This window comes from Onychostoma macrolepis, chromosome 19 (assembly GCF_012432095.1).
Source record: "Onychostoma macrolepis isolate SWU-2019 chromosome 19, ASM1243209v1, whole genome shotgun sequence".
Lineage (NCBI taxonomy): Eukaryota > Metazoa > Chordata > Actinopteri > Cypriniformes > Cyprinidae > Onychostoma > Onychostoma macrolepis.
Window position 1 is genome coordinate 33,450,068 of NC_081173.1, and position 15,246 is coordinate 33,465,313.

General features: G+C 34.6%; 1 long non-coding RNA gene across 1 annotated transcript; it reads left to right on the forward strand.

Moving 5' to 3' along the window:
• Positions 1–6,378: 6,378 nt before the first annotated feature.
• On the forward strand, positions 6,379–8,895 carry LOC131526006 (uncharacterized). Its single transcript, XR_009267349.1, has 5 exons — positions 6,379–6,452; positions 6,565–6,632; positions 6,911–7,048; positions 7,548–7,703; positions 8,419–8,895. It is a non-coding gene; the product is annotated as an uncharacterized LOC131526006 (long non-coding RNA).
• Positions 8,896–15,246: the final 6,351 nt, after the last annotated feature.

Below are 15,246 nucleotides of genomic sequence, written 5' to 3' on the forward strand. Positions count from 1 at the left end.
TTGACGTAGGCTGTTGACAGACCATTTTGAAATGGGTGGAATCTGAGAAATGGCGGCAGTAGAATGCAGAGATGGACGAGGCGCAGTTACCACTGGCGATCTTGAAGGTGGAGGAGAGAGTAGTCTTCTGGAGTGTGGTTTGTATGAGCGCTGGATTTTGCGACCGAAGTGCTCAGAGGGAGTCTCCTGACTTGGATCCGTGCGTTCCGATGATACGCGAGTTGCGACTGTCGGTGTCTCGGGGCAAGAGAAAAGTTCGTCATCTGAAGGAAAAAGCTGGAGGTCCGGTATGTTTGACATGGTTCTGAACAGCACTACCGGATGATGCTAGAGCAGCTGAGACTGGAGAGAGGTAAGCAGCTGCTTATATACTCCGGCTGTTGATTGAAAGATTAGATGGGCTCGCTCCTCCCTAACTTACGTTTAGGAACTTCATTTAGTTGACCAAAGTGCTGTACATAAAACATAAACCTAATCATAAACATCTAAAAAATTGACAAATCTAAGCGCTACATTTCGTATTGCATAGGCTAATACATAAATACAACAAAAAACATATAACCTTAAAACAACCAGATCAGCTAACAGTTAAAAGCACGGGAGAAAAGATGAGTTTTTAACAAAGATTTAAATTCAGACACTGTCGAAGCAGTTTTGATAGATAGAGGCAGAGCGTTCCATAATTTGGGACCAGCAACAGAGAAGGCTCTATCTCCACTACATTTAAATCTTGTTCTGGGAACCCACAAGATATGTGTAGTCTGAGATCTCAGTGACTTAACAGGATTATAAACAGTGAGCAACCCTGATAGATATTGAGGAGCAAAACGATTCACAGCTTTGTACACAAAAAGCTGAATTTTAAACTCAATACGAAACTGCAGTGGTAACCAGTGCAACGAACGTAAGATAGGTGTAATGTGTATCCATTTGCGACTGCCTGTGAGCAAACGGGCAGCTGCATTTTGAACCACCTGAAGTCGATGTATAGATGAGACTGGCAAACCATAATAAAGCGAGTTACAATAGTCGAGTCGCGAAGAGATGAAAGCATGTGTTACAGTCTCAAAACTCTTCCTGCTCAGGAAGGGTTTAACCTTCGCTAATCGACGAAGATGGTAAAAGCCGGAGCTCACAGTAGCATTAATTTGTTTATCTAGCCTTAGTTCGCAGTCAAGTATAAATCCCAGATTTTTTGCGTCATGGACTTGATATGGGGTAAGAGAGCCCAAATCGATTTTGCTCAAGTCAGTTTTGCCATTTGATGCAAACAAAACAACTTGTGTTTTATCATTATTTAGATGTAGAAAGTTATTTGTAAGCCATGTTTTCAGTTCTAAGAGACAAGCAGTTAGATGATTTATATGCTGGTTCTTGATGTCTGTGTGTGTCTAAACAGTACTGGAGTTTAAATATTTACATGCATTACATAGATTTAAAAATTAATTCACTATAACTACTACAGCGGTAATTTACCCAAAATTAATTATTTACATATTATATATATATATATATACATATATATACACATTTTGGATTATCTCATCATATGAAAACAACTAACAGTCGCTCACAGCACAGCACTGACCGCTCTGCTTTACAACAGCACATGCAGTGTTACAGAGAGAGATCTAACACAGGAGTCAAGGGTCAAGAGCCCAACTAAAGCAAGCACTGCTCTCCGTGATGGTGGTATCATTTTATCCAATAAAACATCAACATCCGATCCTCTGTAATTCTCAGTAACAGCAGGTGTTCATCACTAATGCACAATCATCATTTAATTAGTCTCTTAATTATACGGACACGGATAGGGTCTGGACCGGATCCGGTCCGGATCCGTAATCCTTATCTGTTCCGGATCCGCGGCGCTGTGCAAGTGGACTCCGATACGGACCCGTTTTGCGGATCCGTTCCGGAGTCTGTGGTACCTCCGGGGCGGATCCGATCCGGAGTAATTTTGCTATCTGGGGTTACTGCTAATGAAGTCGTTGCAAATAAAGGTTTTATTGACTAGAGAACGGGCATTGGCAAGAGCCACCCTGAGCTGGGGAAGTTCTTGCTGGGCCGGCGAAAATCTGCGAAATAAACGCAGAAAGCGATTGTCAGCCTTCCTTCGCCGAATCCGCGGGGAGATGCATCGCGGAGGCCAGTCAAATGAATCGGTCGAATCTGGTTGAATGCACCGAATGTACCTCTGTGATCGCTGAGATATCAGCAGACACCAGTCTGCGTGTAGCGAATACCAGGCCGTCCGAGCTCGGAAAGAGCCGCCCGAGGCCAAAGCCTTCTTTAACCTTATGGCAACGCTTTAAATGAAAAGCAAGACTTATTTCTGAAATAAAATCCTAGCCGCTTCTTCAACTTTAGTCTCAAATAATTAATATGTGAATTAAAACATAGTGTGTCATCAATTATGATGCCCAGGTACTTATACTCTGACACTAATGCGATCAGTTTCCCTTGCAGAGTTCGGAGAACAACAGAACTATCTAAAGAATTTCTAGAATTTGATAACCACATAAATTTTGTTTTCTCAAAATTTAAGACCAAATTTAAAGTTAAAAACCTTGCCTGAATAGTATCAAATGCTGATTGATTAATTGTTCACTGATAAAACTTTCCAAACATTTTGACAAGATACATAGCTTTGAAATAGGTCTATAGTTATCTAATAAATTAGAGTCACCCCCTTTCAACAGAGGAACAACAAAAGCAGAGTTCCAGATCTGTGGAATTTCCTTGGTTGTTAGGGAAAGATTGAACAGATATGCCAATGGTTGTGAAATAATATTAGCCGCTCATCAGGACCTGACGATTTATTCCAACCTTCACATCTAGGTCTTTTAATGCAAAGCAGACATCATAAGTAGTAATGTGATTTAAAACAAACTCTGTTGTCCATAGATGCCGCTCTGCATTAAGAAATTCAGAAGTTACAGTAGTATAAATGTTAGTCTAAAACAATGACCCTTATTCAGTAAAGTGGCTATTAAAACAATTAAGCATTTGTAATTTATCCACTATTTTAATACCTTTGTTATGCAATTAGGAAGACCTGAAACAGATCTATTACCAGTCAAAAACTTAGTTTTTCCAGAATTTACTTGCATTTGCTGATTTTTTTAGTTTTATCAAGAAAATACTTTCCTTTTGCCTTTCTGATCACAACTGTACATTTGTTACGAAGCTGTTTGAAATACAACCAATCAGGATTTAAGTTGGTTTGTCTGGCCTTAGCCCATGCAGCATCCCGCTCATGAATAAGGTCAGATTATCAGACTATTATCCCGGCATTTAACTCTACATTTTTTTTAAAGGAGCATGCTTGTTAATGATCAGAATAAAATTATCATAAAAATATTTCCAAGCATTTTCAATATCTGGGATTAACGTAATTTTTTCCCAATCAAACTGAGCAAGGTCGAATAAAGTGTTTCATACGGCGTTTGGTGACAATTCGTGGTTTTTGCTTAGACAATTTTATATCTCTAGCTAGCGCAACAACACAATGATCACTAATATCATTTGCAAATACGGAAGCTAGAGAATATTTATGAGGGACATTTGTGAGAACAAGATCTAATAATGTGTATTTTTCTGGAAACTTCAATCTAGGTCTTGTGGGTGAACCTACCAGTTGAAAGCGATTATAAGTATCACAAAATGCTTTAAAACCATCAGAAACTGAAAGCAACCAATTTAAATTAAAATCACCCATTAATATCAATTCTTTGCACTTCAAAGAGGCCAAATAATTCATCAAAGTAATATTAGTAGCCAGTGGAGGTCTGTAAAAACCCACTATAGTGAGTTGACATGTCTTTGAAACAGACAAATTAAGAGCTAATAGTTTGTGCTGTTTAGCTATCGATTCTGAAAGTAGCATGATAGTTTCAAAGCATTCTTTAACGTAAATTACGACCTCCCCACCCCTTTTTGGTCTATCCGCTCTAAAAACATTATAACCAGTGATGCTGATCTCTTTGTCTAAAATAGTTTTGTTGAGCCAAGATTCAGATATTACTATAACATCCGCATTTGTGTTTCTTGCCCAGATATGAACCATATCCAATTTAGGTAACAAACTTTGAATATTAACATGGATAACACCCAAGCCTGACCTGGATTTTAGAGAGAATAATTAATACAATAGTTCTCTTCCTTAGTTAGAGCACACCTTATAAAATCTACATATATAAAAATCAAAGGATACAACTTAAAACGATATTGTTTGAATGGAACAATGTCTGTAGACAGTCCGCTGTGTATCCAACTGTCGACATGTGCAGATGGTAAATTGCACACTAAGGATGAATCGTAAACAGACCTACACTGTAAAAAATGATTCACTATATTTACTCAATAAAATTGAGGTAACAATTTGCACTTACTTTTTTTGAGTAGATTCTATCCTATATATTGAGTAAAGAGTACCTAAATTTTACAGCTATGACAAACTAAAAGAAATTAAGCAATGTCTACCTAATATTTTTCATTAAATTACATAACTAATTACTTATAAAAATTGAGTAACATTAACTCTATTGTTAGTAGGCAACAGTTCATCGCTGTAAAACCCAACAAGTTAGGGTAACAAACCGTTTGAGTAAACCGATTGCCTTAAAACATTTAATTTTTTAAAACTAACAATTATGAGTGCTCTGAACTTATTTCAGTCAGACATCTACAGAACATCTTATTGAGAATTAACTAAGGTTTAGATGTTGATTTATTGTTTCAATTGAAGTAACCATGTTAGAGATCAGTGTCTGCTTTAGTTGGGCTCTTGACCCTTGACTTATGTGTTAGATGGGTTTTTTTTTTTCTTTGGTTGTTGTAAGCATGTGTTCCTCGAACATATTTGTTACAGCTCAAAACCCAGAGGAAATGATCTGTAGTTGGTTGTCATATGTTTATAATGACAGTCATCTGTAAGTGAACTGATCTCATTGAGAGTAAGCACAGACTCGTTGTGTGTCTAATCTCTGGTTAAGTGAATGTTGCATTGATTATAGTAAACGTGTTTGTTACAGTCAGTTAACAAAGGAGTTTCTAAACAGTTTGTCCACAAAAAGTTTCAATCTATGGCAGAAATTAGATTCACACAGACATCAAGAATCAGCTTATGAACCTCAACAATGGTGACCAATAAAATAAAATAAAAATCATGCTGCAATGCATGCTGGGAGCCATGGATGAGTTTTGTACTATGCTAGTACCCAGCATGATTTTTCTTTTCTTTTAATGGTCACCATTGTTGAGGTTCATAAGCTGATTATTGATGTCTGTGTGAGTCCAGTTACTGCCATAAATTGAAACTTTTTGTGGACAAACTGTTTAGAAACTCCTTTGTTAACTGACTGTCACATAAACACTTCAACTATAAGCAATGCAACATTCACTTAACCAGAGATTAGACACACAACGAGTCTGCGCTCACTTTCAATGAGATCAGTTCACTTACAGATGACTGTCATTATAAACATATGACAACCAACTACCGATCATTTCCTCTGGCTTTTGAGCTGTAACAAATATGTTCGAGGAACACATGCTTACAACAACCAAAGAAAAAAAAACCCCCATCTAACACAGAAGTCAAGGGTCAAGAGCCCAACTAAAGCAGACACTGATCTCTAACATGGTTACTTCAATTGAAACAATAAATCAACATCTAAACCTTAGTTGATTCTCAATAAGATGTTCTGTAGATGTCTGACTGAAATAAGTTCAGAGCAATCATAATTGTTAGTTTTAAAAACTTAAATGTTTTAAGGCAATCGGTTTACTCAAACGGTTTGTTACCCTAACTTGTTGGGTTTTACAGCGATGAACTGTTGCCTACTAACAATAGAGTTAATGTTACTCAATTTTTATAAGTAATTAGTTATGTAATTTTAATGAAAAATATTAGGTAGACATTACTTAATTTCTTTTAGTTTGTCATAGCTGTAAAATTTAGGTACTCTTTACTCAATATATAGGATAGAATCTACTCAAAAAAAGTAAGTGCAAATTGTTACCTCAATTTTATTGAGTAAATATAGTGGATTACTCAATTTTATTGAGTAAATATAGTGAATCATTTTTTACAGTGATACTGTCTCTGATATGAACTTGGTTAGGCAACCAGATGAGTACACTCAAAAAAATGAACTTGGTTGGTGTCAGTTTTACTAAATCATTTATTGTTCACTTTACTTAAAAAACACAAGTAACTGCATAGAATTAATTTAACTTAGTAATTTCAACAAAAGACCGTGTCTTGTCATATTTACTTTAGACATTTTTGTTCAGTCAACAAATCATTGTTCAGTGAAACGCACAAATACAAGAAAACCAAAACGGTATGTCCCTTTGTACACACCGTATGCAAATGCACCAGCGCCAAAGACAGACGAACGTTGTCGTTGAGAGGGGATGACGACATTGGCGACTTAATTTGTGAGGTATGAATATTTTGCTTAAATCATTTTCCATCCTGAAAAATACTGCCAATAAAAGTTTTATTACGTCGAGATGTCAGTTTATGTCAGAAAATATACGTGTTTTTCATTTTAGATGAGCTGAGCTGAGCTGAGCTGTGAAAGGCAGACGAACCAGATCGAATGTTTTGGGAACTTTGTAAGGTATTAATATTTTGAAATCAGTTGACATCTCGATAAATGCTGTCAAAAATAATTAACTGATGTAGAAGACCAAATAGTATTTGCACTTTACGTTATGGGTTTTTGTCGGAGTCTGGAAATGCAGGTTGAGTTTTCTTTTTTCTTTCAGTGCATAAAATTAACTTAATTATAAAAATAAAAAAAACTGTTTTGTCATTTCTTTCAGTGGATAAAATATGTTTAACTAGTTATTTATATTTAAAAAAATAATTGGCCGTGTCTTGTCATTTTAACTTAAGGTGTTTTTGTTCAGTCAACAAATCATTGTTCAGTGAAACGCACAAACAGGATGTCCCTTTGTACACACCGTATGTAAATGCAGCAGCGCCAAAGACAGACGAACGTTGAGGAGCTGACGACAGTGGCGACTTTGTGAGGTATGAATATTTTGTTTAAATCATTTGCCATCCTGAAAAATAATGCCCAATAAAAGTAATATGTAGTACACTATGTAATTGTATTACTTTAATATGTCAGTTTATGTCATAAGCTGCGGTTAAACGAAATTAATTCATTCCGATAGATGATTTTCTGTTTACATGAACGCAAAATAACGTTAAGTTAATCAGATTGATGTGCGCGTTTATGTTGCTTATCACACTGAAATGTATATTTTCATATTTTCACGTGCGTATAGGCCGCACAAACCATTACTCAGTCAGAAGCAAGAGCAGATGGCCAGCTCTATTTTGTGAAGATCAGGCAAGTTTGATAGAATTGCTGTTTTTATAGTAACTAGCCTCCCTGATGTCACATTGTGCTTTTTTGATCTTGTCCATTTAGGCTAAATGTTTTTTTCTGTAGAATAATGAACAGTGCCATTCTTAAAATGTACATTAACCTTACGTCTTATTGTTATGTCTCTTAAATCTCTAGATGGCTACTGAGTTCACTCGAATCACCACCCTTCCACTGATTCAAACATTCATGTCAAAACTGGATGGCTACGCTAACAAACTGGCCAGAGTCTACAGGAAAAAAGGAGGAGCTGCAGGGCCCAAGATCAGTGAATTGATGTCTGCCATTGACGAGGTTTGTGATGTGTTGATTGTGAATGATTCCATAAATTATTTAATGTTAAATGAATAGGTCATCCATAAATGAAAATTTGCTGATAATTTACATGCCCTCAGGTCATCCAGTTTCTTTCTTCATCAGAACAGAATTTACAATTTTTAGGATTTCATTTCAGGCCTCCAGCTTAAACAATGCACATGCATTTCCTCCAGTTTTTTGATGGTCCAAAATTCATCAAAATAATTTGCTGTTATTTTGCTGTTAAATAAAGAAATACGTCTAAGAAGCTGAGGGTTACAATGAATTTAAACACCCTTGGCTGTTCTAAATTCACTGTAATCCACGGCTTCACATGACTTATTGCTTTTAAAAAACATAGTCCATAATTTATTTTATTCATAAAATATAAACACCAACAAAAATGTAATGATATTGATAACATTACACACTTAAATTAGTTCAAGCTAAAATTAAGGACCCATTCAGTATGGGTGCATGCATATTCCGCATGTTTCCTGTAGTTAGAATCAACAGAAAAGAGGGAGCATATATGTGATCTAAAACGCATATTAAAAAAATTATGCTTGCCACATATACAGTGTAAGAAGCCCTTTAAGTGACTGTCATTTTTTTAAACCTATTCTATTCATTATGATATTAATATAGGACGTGTTGTTGTCAAAGTAAGTTTCATGTTTTAAAACTAATTAACTTTTGTTGTTTGTTTTAGGACAATGACTTGGAGAAAGCTGAGAGAGACATGGCTAATACAGTCATTGGAATTTGCATTGTCCGAGCTGAAGGTGCGGGACCTGAACAACCACCATTGGATGTTGGGATCATTGTTGAAGGAGTGAAAGTGCTTCAGCATCTACGAGATGTCACCAAGGCTTGTGCTCTCCTCTTGGGAGTAATATATACCTTGAATCTTAGCTATCCATGTGATCTCAAGTACACCTTTGAGTTTCTTCAAAAGGTGTTACTGGAACTTGATGCAAGCAAACTTTCACACAAAATGCAGGTACTTAAAAATAAACTTATGGAATAATTAACTGATGTTTAGTTTAATTCCAGTACAATACTGCTGTTTGAAAAACAATATTGTTTTTGTGTTTATTTTTTTGTATAAAAAAACATGCCTCATTCCTTTCTATGAGGGTCAAGTTCTGTAGCACTTTGGGGTGCGTTAGACACGAATTGTCATGCTTGTAGAATTTATTGAATTAAAAAAAACAAGTGCAAGACTTGTTTGTATTGCAAATAAAAAGCAATTTGTTTCTGAAAAATAGTAAGTCTGATTATTTAATGGTTTTCTTGAACACTTGTATGGCTTCTAATTACAAAGCAACTGAAATCCTTATGTTTATTGCACACTAAATGTTCGTAAATTTAGCATAACATTAAGTATATTTAATAGTGACTTTAATAGGATTTCTTTAGCTCATACAACAACATTATCCATATGTAATAGTGACTTTACTAGGTTTTATTTAGTTCATACAACTTAACATTATGTATATGTAATAGTGACTTTACTAGGTTTTCTTTAGTTCATACGACATTTAAATTGTCAACTTTACACAAACTTTTTTAGTAAATACAACTTACATTTTGTTTGTTGAGATTACTTGACAAAGCTATGTGGAACCCACTTGACGAAGTTTTTTTAAGTAAATCCAACGTTTTAGTTTTTTTGAGTGTAGACCCCGCTAGGAGCTTGCATGCAGTTATTAAGCGCCACATTATCCTCCAAAGTCCCCAGCCGTAGAATTCTGATAAGTCCGTAAAACGAAGCAGTATGTGCCAAGAATCCTCCGGGGTTCTCCCCACACGACCGTCAGTAGACAACTCTACAAACTTTAACAGTAAGTTCCTGTACTATATACAGTAACTGTAAAAGATTTAACCAGACATTAAGTAATTTTACAGTAAAATGCTGCTAATTGTACAGTTTTTACAAGCAAGAAAAATAACAAATCGATGTATATTTTACAGTCCAAAACTGTAAACTGATATTCCCAGAATTCCCTGCGTCACTCCACATTTGAAAGTATTTTGTTTAAATAATCATTTTTTAATAGTTTTGTTATCATTTATGTACATTTGGGCTTTATGTTACATCTTCTGTTGTTTAATGAAAGTTTATTGCATTAAGTATCATGTGTGTTACCATGATGGTGTTTTGTGTTTGCATGAATGACTCTGGGCACCTTCGATATATTAGTATATATTACTGCTTGTGGCGAAGCTATTTGTGATGAGCTTTGATTCTTCATGTGGCATTCTCTTTTACCACCTGCATTATTATGGTGGTTGTCAGTATGTTAAAGGTACAAAACAGATTTTTATAGCAGTTTGTGTTGAAAATACTGATTTACATTCAGATTTCCTTGTTTGTAAATTATAGTTTTATACTGTAAATTTTACAGTTTGTTCTGTAAATGTGTTTACAGTTTTTCTGTATTTTTTACAGAATTATTCTGGCAACCACAGCTGCCAAAATTATTTTGTAAAAACTACAGATTTTTTTTTACAGTGTACATTAGATTGTTTTGTGTTTTTGTTTGTAGATGTTTTCAGTGCATTCATATGAGTTGGAAATCGGTGAAGACATTTATTTCTGATATTGCACACTGAACACAACACATTGTCCAAACAGGCACATTTATGCATTTGTCAGAAACTTATCTAAGAGACTTACTGTACAATGCATTCAAGCTAATAAATTTGATCAATACAGATTTTCTCTGGGAATTAAACGACAATGGCATTGCTAACACTGTGATCATGATTAACTGCTAGAGGAACATTATAGAGACACAGATAATCAATGCAACATCATACATTACAAATTACAATGAATAAAGACACACAAAGACAAATCAGCTGCCAAAACCAAAGACAACAGGGGTTCACAGACTTAAAAGATAAAAAGAAATAAGTCTCCAGATAGGATTTAAAAACATAATTTGAAAGGATGGCCGTCAACAGCATAAATATATCTATAGCCTTTCATTTAATATATCTATATCACATAAATCAGGCCTTAAACATGGCTGCTGTGAGGCTTGAAACACTGAAATACTACAGCAGTTATTAGTGAAACACTATTACAAATGCTGCCCATCTTCACCCTAAGAAATGTCTCTCTGTAAGAAAACATTTTTATTATCTTACGTGGATTTTCTTGATAGAATTGATCATTCCTATAATTGTACTGGTAACAGATGTATGTCGTGGCCTGATGGCCATACATCACATTTTAGCTTAGTACTGCGATAATCAACAATATTTGTGCTTAATTCTCTATTATTTGTTTTTCCCATTCACATTAGATAAATAAAATCTTTTGGTTTGCAATTATTAATACCTCTTATTAGAATCCTGCAAGCCAAGAAGTCTGCAAAATATGAAATAGTTATATAACATAGTTGATATACTATTTTTAAAATTTGCTCTGAAAATTTGATGTATTTTGTAATAAATAAAATATATCTCTCTTTATATTTTGTGATTTGACTCCAATCAAAAGTTGCAGGTTGTATTTGCACTGTAACATTTGCACTAGAAATATTCCTGATTTTTTTTTAAACTTCTATTGCAGTCTTTTAGTCTACTGCATATACTTTTTATATGACAAATATTACTTTTATATGACAATTTGATTACAAATAGTAGTTAAAAATGATTTCAGTGTCAGTAATTTCAGTTAAGCTGTCTGTACTGTCAAGATTTAAGATTGAGTCATCAAGCTCTGATTAGAAATGAGTCATAGATTCAATGTTTTACCAATGTGGTTTATATGTTTAGAGACTGGAAATCAAAATATAAAATAAAATGGAACTGATTTTATGAAAGTATTAAAAATCCTTCTGAATTGAAATTTGTTGTTTTTATATATTTTTCTTTAACTTGCTCCTCAACATCTAGGTGTGTGCTTACTATTTTTTTTTTTTTTTTAGTAAAACAAATATATTAGCAAATAATTACAAGCTCTGAACAGTTTTCATGAGCAATGAGAAAAAAGGAAAAAATGCACACATCACTCAAGTAGCAAAGACAAAATAAATAGGCCTATAGCTTAAGATAAGTGATCACTTATTTTAGTATGCAGTACACTAGAAGTCACTAGTAGTTTGATTTTGTAACAAACATTGATCAACGTCTGACTCAACCAATGGCATGAGTTTGGGGGCGGGAAATTTGTCCAACCAGTGACAGATAAGGGGAGTGTTCCTGTCAGTTTACCTGAGAATAGACAACTACATTTCATGATACACATTTGATGTATTCTTCATCCTTTGAAATGTTTAGAGAAAATCTTAAATGTGGAAAAAAAAATTCACATTTCAGTGTCGTCATCATAATAATAATCTTTATTAAGATTACACTAGAGGGTCTTCTTTTTCTATTCTACAGTATCTACTTGTTTTCTTTTCATTTATTATAAAAAGAGACCCTCTAACACTAGCGTCCTCTTTTATTTTTCTATTATATCTTCTTGTTTTTTTTATTTATTATTAAAAACAACCTTGCGTAATGCATTGGACTGACTGGGACTTGTCAAAACACTTACATATCATTGCTCTTTTGTCGATTTGATTGCTTCTATTGTCCTACTGAAAGCTGCTTTGGGTAAATGACTAAATGTAAAAGTAAAATCATTACTACTCATCTTATATATCCTACTGGTAACTTCACAGACCTAGAAAAGCACAGGCCAGTTCTTCCATCCTAATGTGGTAGTCTTGCAGTTCTACACAAGAATACATTGAAATGACCAATATACAGTGTATACAAAAATCTCTTCCTCTCTTCTTTTGAACTTTCCAACTGAATACGGTGGCCACAGAGAATCTGCTCAAATAAGACTGCACTCTTTGTCCTGCCTCTGTCATTCAATCACAACATGGTCTATCACAGTATAGCTCTGGGTCTGTATTCACAAAACATCTTAAGGCTACAAGTAGCTCCTAACTCCCAGATTTAGGAGAAATTCTTAAAATAGTGGGTGTCAGTCCTAAACTTAGGACTCCTGAATTTTGCTCTAAGAGAATTTCACAAAGCGTTTTAACGCTAAAACTAGCTCTAAATCTGTGAAACGTTAGGAGTCATGAATAAGCTTTTATAAAGGCATCACCTTTAGGGTTTGGAGGTTATTCCAACTGCAAATTTCCCTTTAATTATATCCTTGTTTTTATTAACCAGCTGGGCAAGAAGTAACAAACTATAGCTGTTCTTGCATCCAGTTTGGTTTTCTTTTATGTTTGCATGTCTTAATATCAGCCATGATTATTCTACTGTTAATGAAAAGGAGGTGTATATATATATATATATATATATATATATATATATATATATGCATATCCGCTACGAGAAGCATACATGTAAGAGGCTGACAATTAGCTGAACATATACTTGTTTAATTAGTGACACTTAGTCTGCATTTTAAAATCTTTATTTGGATGTGGCAACATAACATTGTGCTCTACAATACTTCTATGAATAAATCTCTGACAGACTATCAGCCAATCACTGTGAGCATAGTTACTAAGCATGCTGACATCATCCATAGCAACGAGGTAAACCCTGCCCCTTATTCAGAGTTTAAGACTTCTCTATTCCTTAGTAAAATTTGCCTCAGCAGCTTTGTGAATAGGTTTTAAGAGAAAACTCTTAGCTAAAAACTTTTACTGCTATTTAGGAGAACTCTTAGCGGTAAGATACAATGTTTTGTGAGTACGGGACCTGATTTCATCTGAAATGACTGTTCTTGGTCTTGGTCTTGCTCTTCCTCTTCCTCTACCTCATATGCACTCTTTCTCTACCTCTCAGATTGTTATCCATTGTTGAAGGATGTACCCGTACAATCTGTTCACTTTGAACTGGCTTATATTTGTACTGTAACATATTTACATTACATTATTATTGATGACAGTTGTGTTGCAGTCGTGCTTAACTTTTGATTTCTTGTGTCTAGGGTTTTGCATCACAAGTTCATCACAGTGCAAATTGTGTTTTAGTGAGTGAGAAAGTGTTTAGAGTTTAGCATAAAAGAGTGCATGACATCCGCAAACAGTGTCTAAACTGCCTGAACTTGTTTAAGGTTTTGCTATTGAGAATTTGATTCAGAGAGTAGGGTTTAGTGTCTTAGCAAATGTGAAAAACTGTAAAAGTCATTTGCCGCCACCTACTGGTGGTTTGGCTTCACATTTATTTTCACATTGCATTTTTCACAACATTTCTTATTTGCAAGTTTAAAAAAAATATTCAAAACAGTAATCTTATAACATTTTTTATGCATTTGAAATTTGCAGAGTAAATGCATTTATGGAACCTCAGCTTCATCAAACAGTCTGTAAATACATCTAATGCCACTTCAGATGCAGCTTCTGTGTTTGCTGCAGTGGAAAAGATGGAGTTTGTTGATACTGATTTCATTTGAATGGTAACAACTCTACAGTTTCTTATTACTCTAACTGAATTAACTGACACAATGTAAGATTTTGATGTGAAAGATGGCATTTAATAAGGTTAGGGGACAAAAATGACCATTTATAAACAGGGAAATGACATCTGTTTTGTTATATACAGTACAGCAACTCATTTTCAGTTAATTGTTATTTCTACCCCTTTATAGTCACAGAGCACTATATTTTGAGAGTCGTTTGAGAGAACATCTGTAACTTAGTCCAGATTTTGGGAATTGTAATGTTTAATATATATATATATATATATTTTAAAGTATAGATTTTTGTTTGTATATGCTGTCAATTATAGTTCTTGGAAAGACAATTGGAATCGGCACGAATGGGTATCTGCAGGTCACACTTACAAAACAATCGGAACTCGGAATCGGCCAAGAAAATTGCAATCGTTGCATCTCTAGTTAAAACATGGAAAACTAAATGTATATTTACTGCATTAAACATAACATCAAATAACAAAACATCCATTAACTACGAAACCACAGAGTACAATTACAAACTAAAGTCACTTATTTCTCAAGGTTTTTTTTTTTTTCTCACGAGTGCATGCATGTAACCACTGTGAACACTACGCACGGATGCGGTACGACATGTGCACTTTGCAACAGCTCAGATCGTTTCCGCACCGAGTCTATTTTGTGGTGTTAAAATGACGAAGAATTAAATTGACAGCGCATTGTTCATGGTAAAAATGGATTGATACGAAATGTATTTAATACACCATAAATGTACATAATTAAAGTCTGTCTTTCAGAGTCAACACATGGCTTTTTAGCGATAAAGGTAATGCAAGAAGAAGTAGCCTACACTGTTAGATAAACACGTTCATAGATCTCATGGGGTCAGAAAAGCAAAGTTCTTTATGACCAGCAGGATTACTTGTGATAAGGATCTAAATGCAAAAGAAAAGGCACGACACGTTTCTGTCAATGGTAAATTTTAATTGAAAATGTTTGCGACAGCCTACTACCTTTTAATGTAAGAAAAACAGACTAGACTGTTTACATCACAGGTGTCAAACTCAGTTCCTGCAGAGTTTAGCTGCAACACACAAACCATGCAGTTTTCAA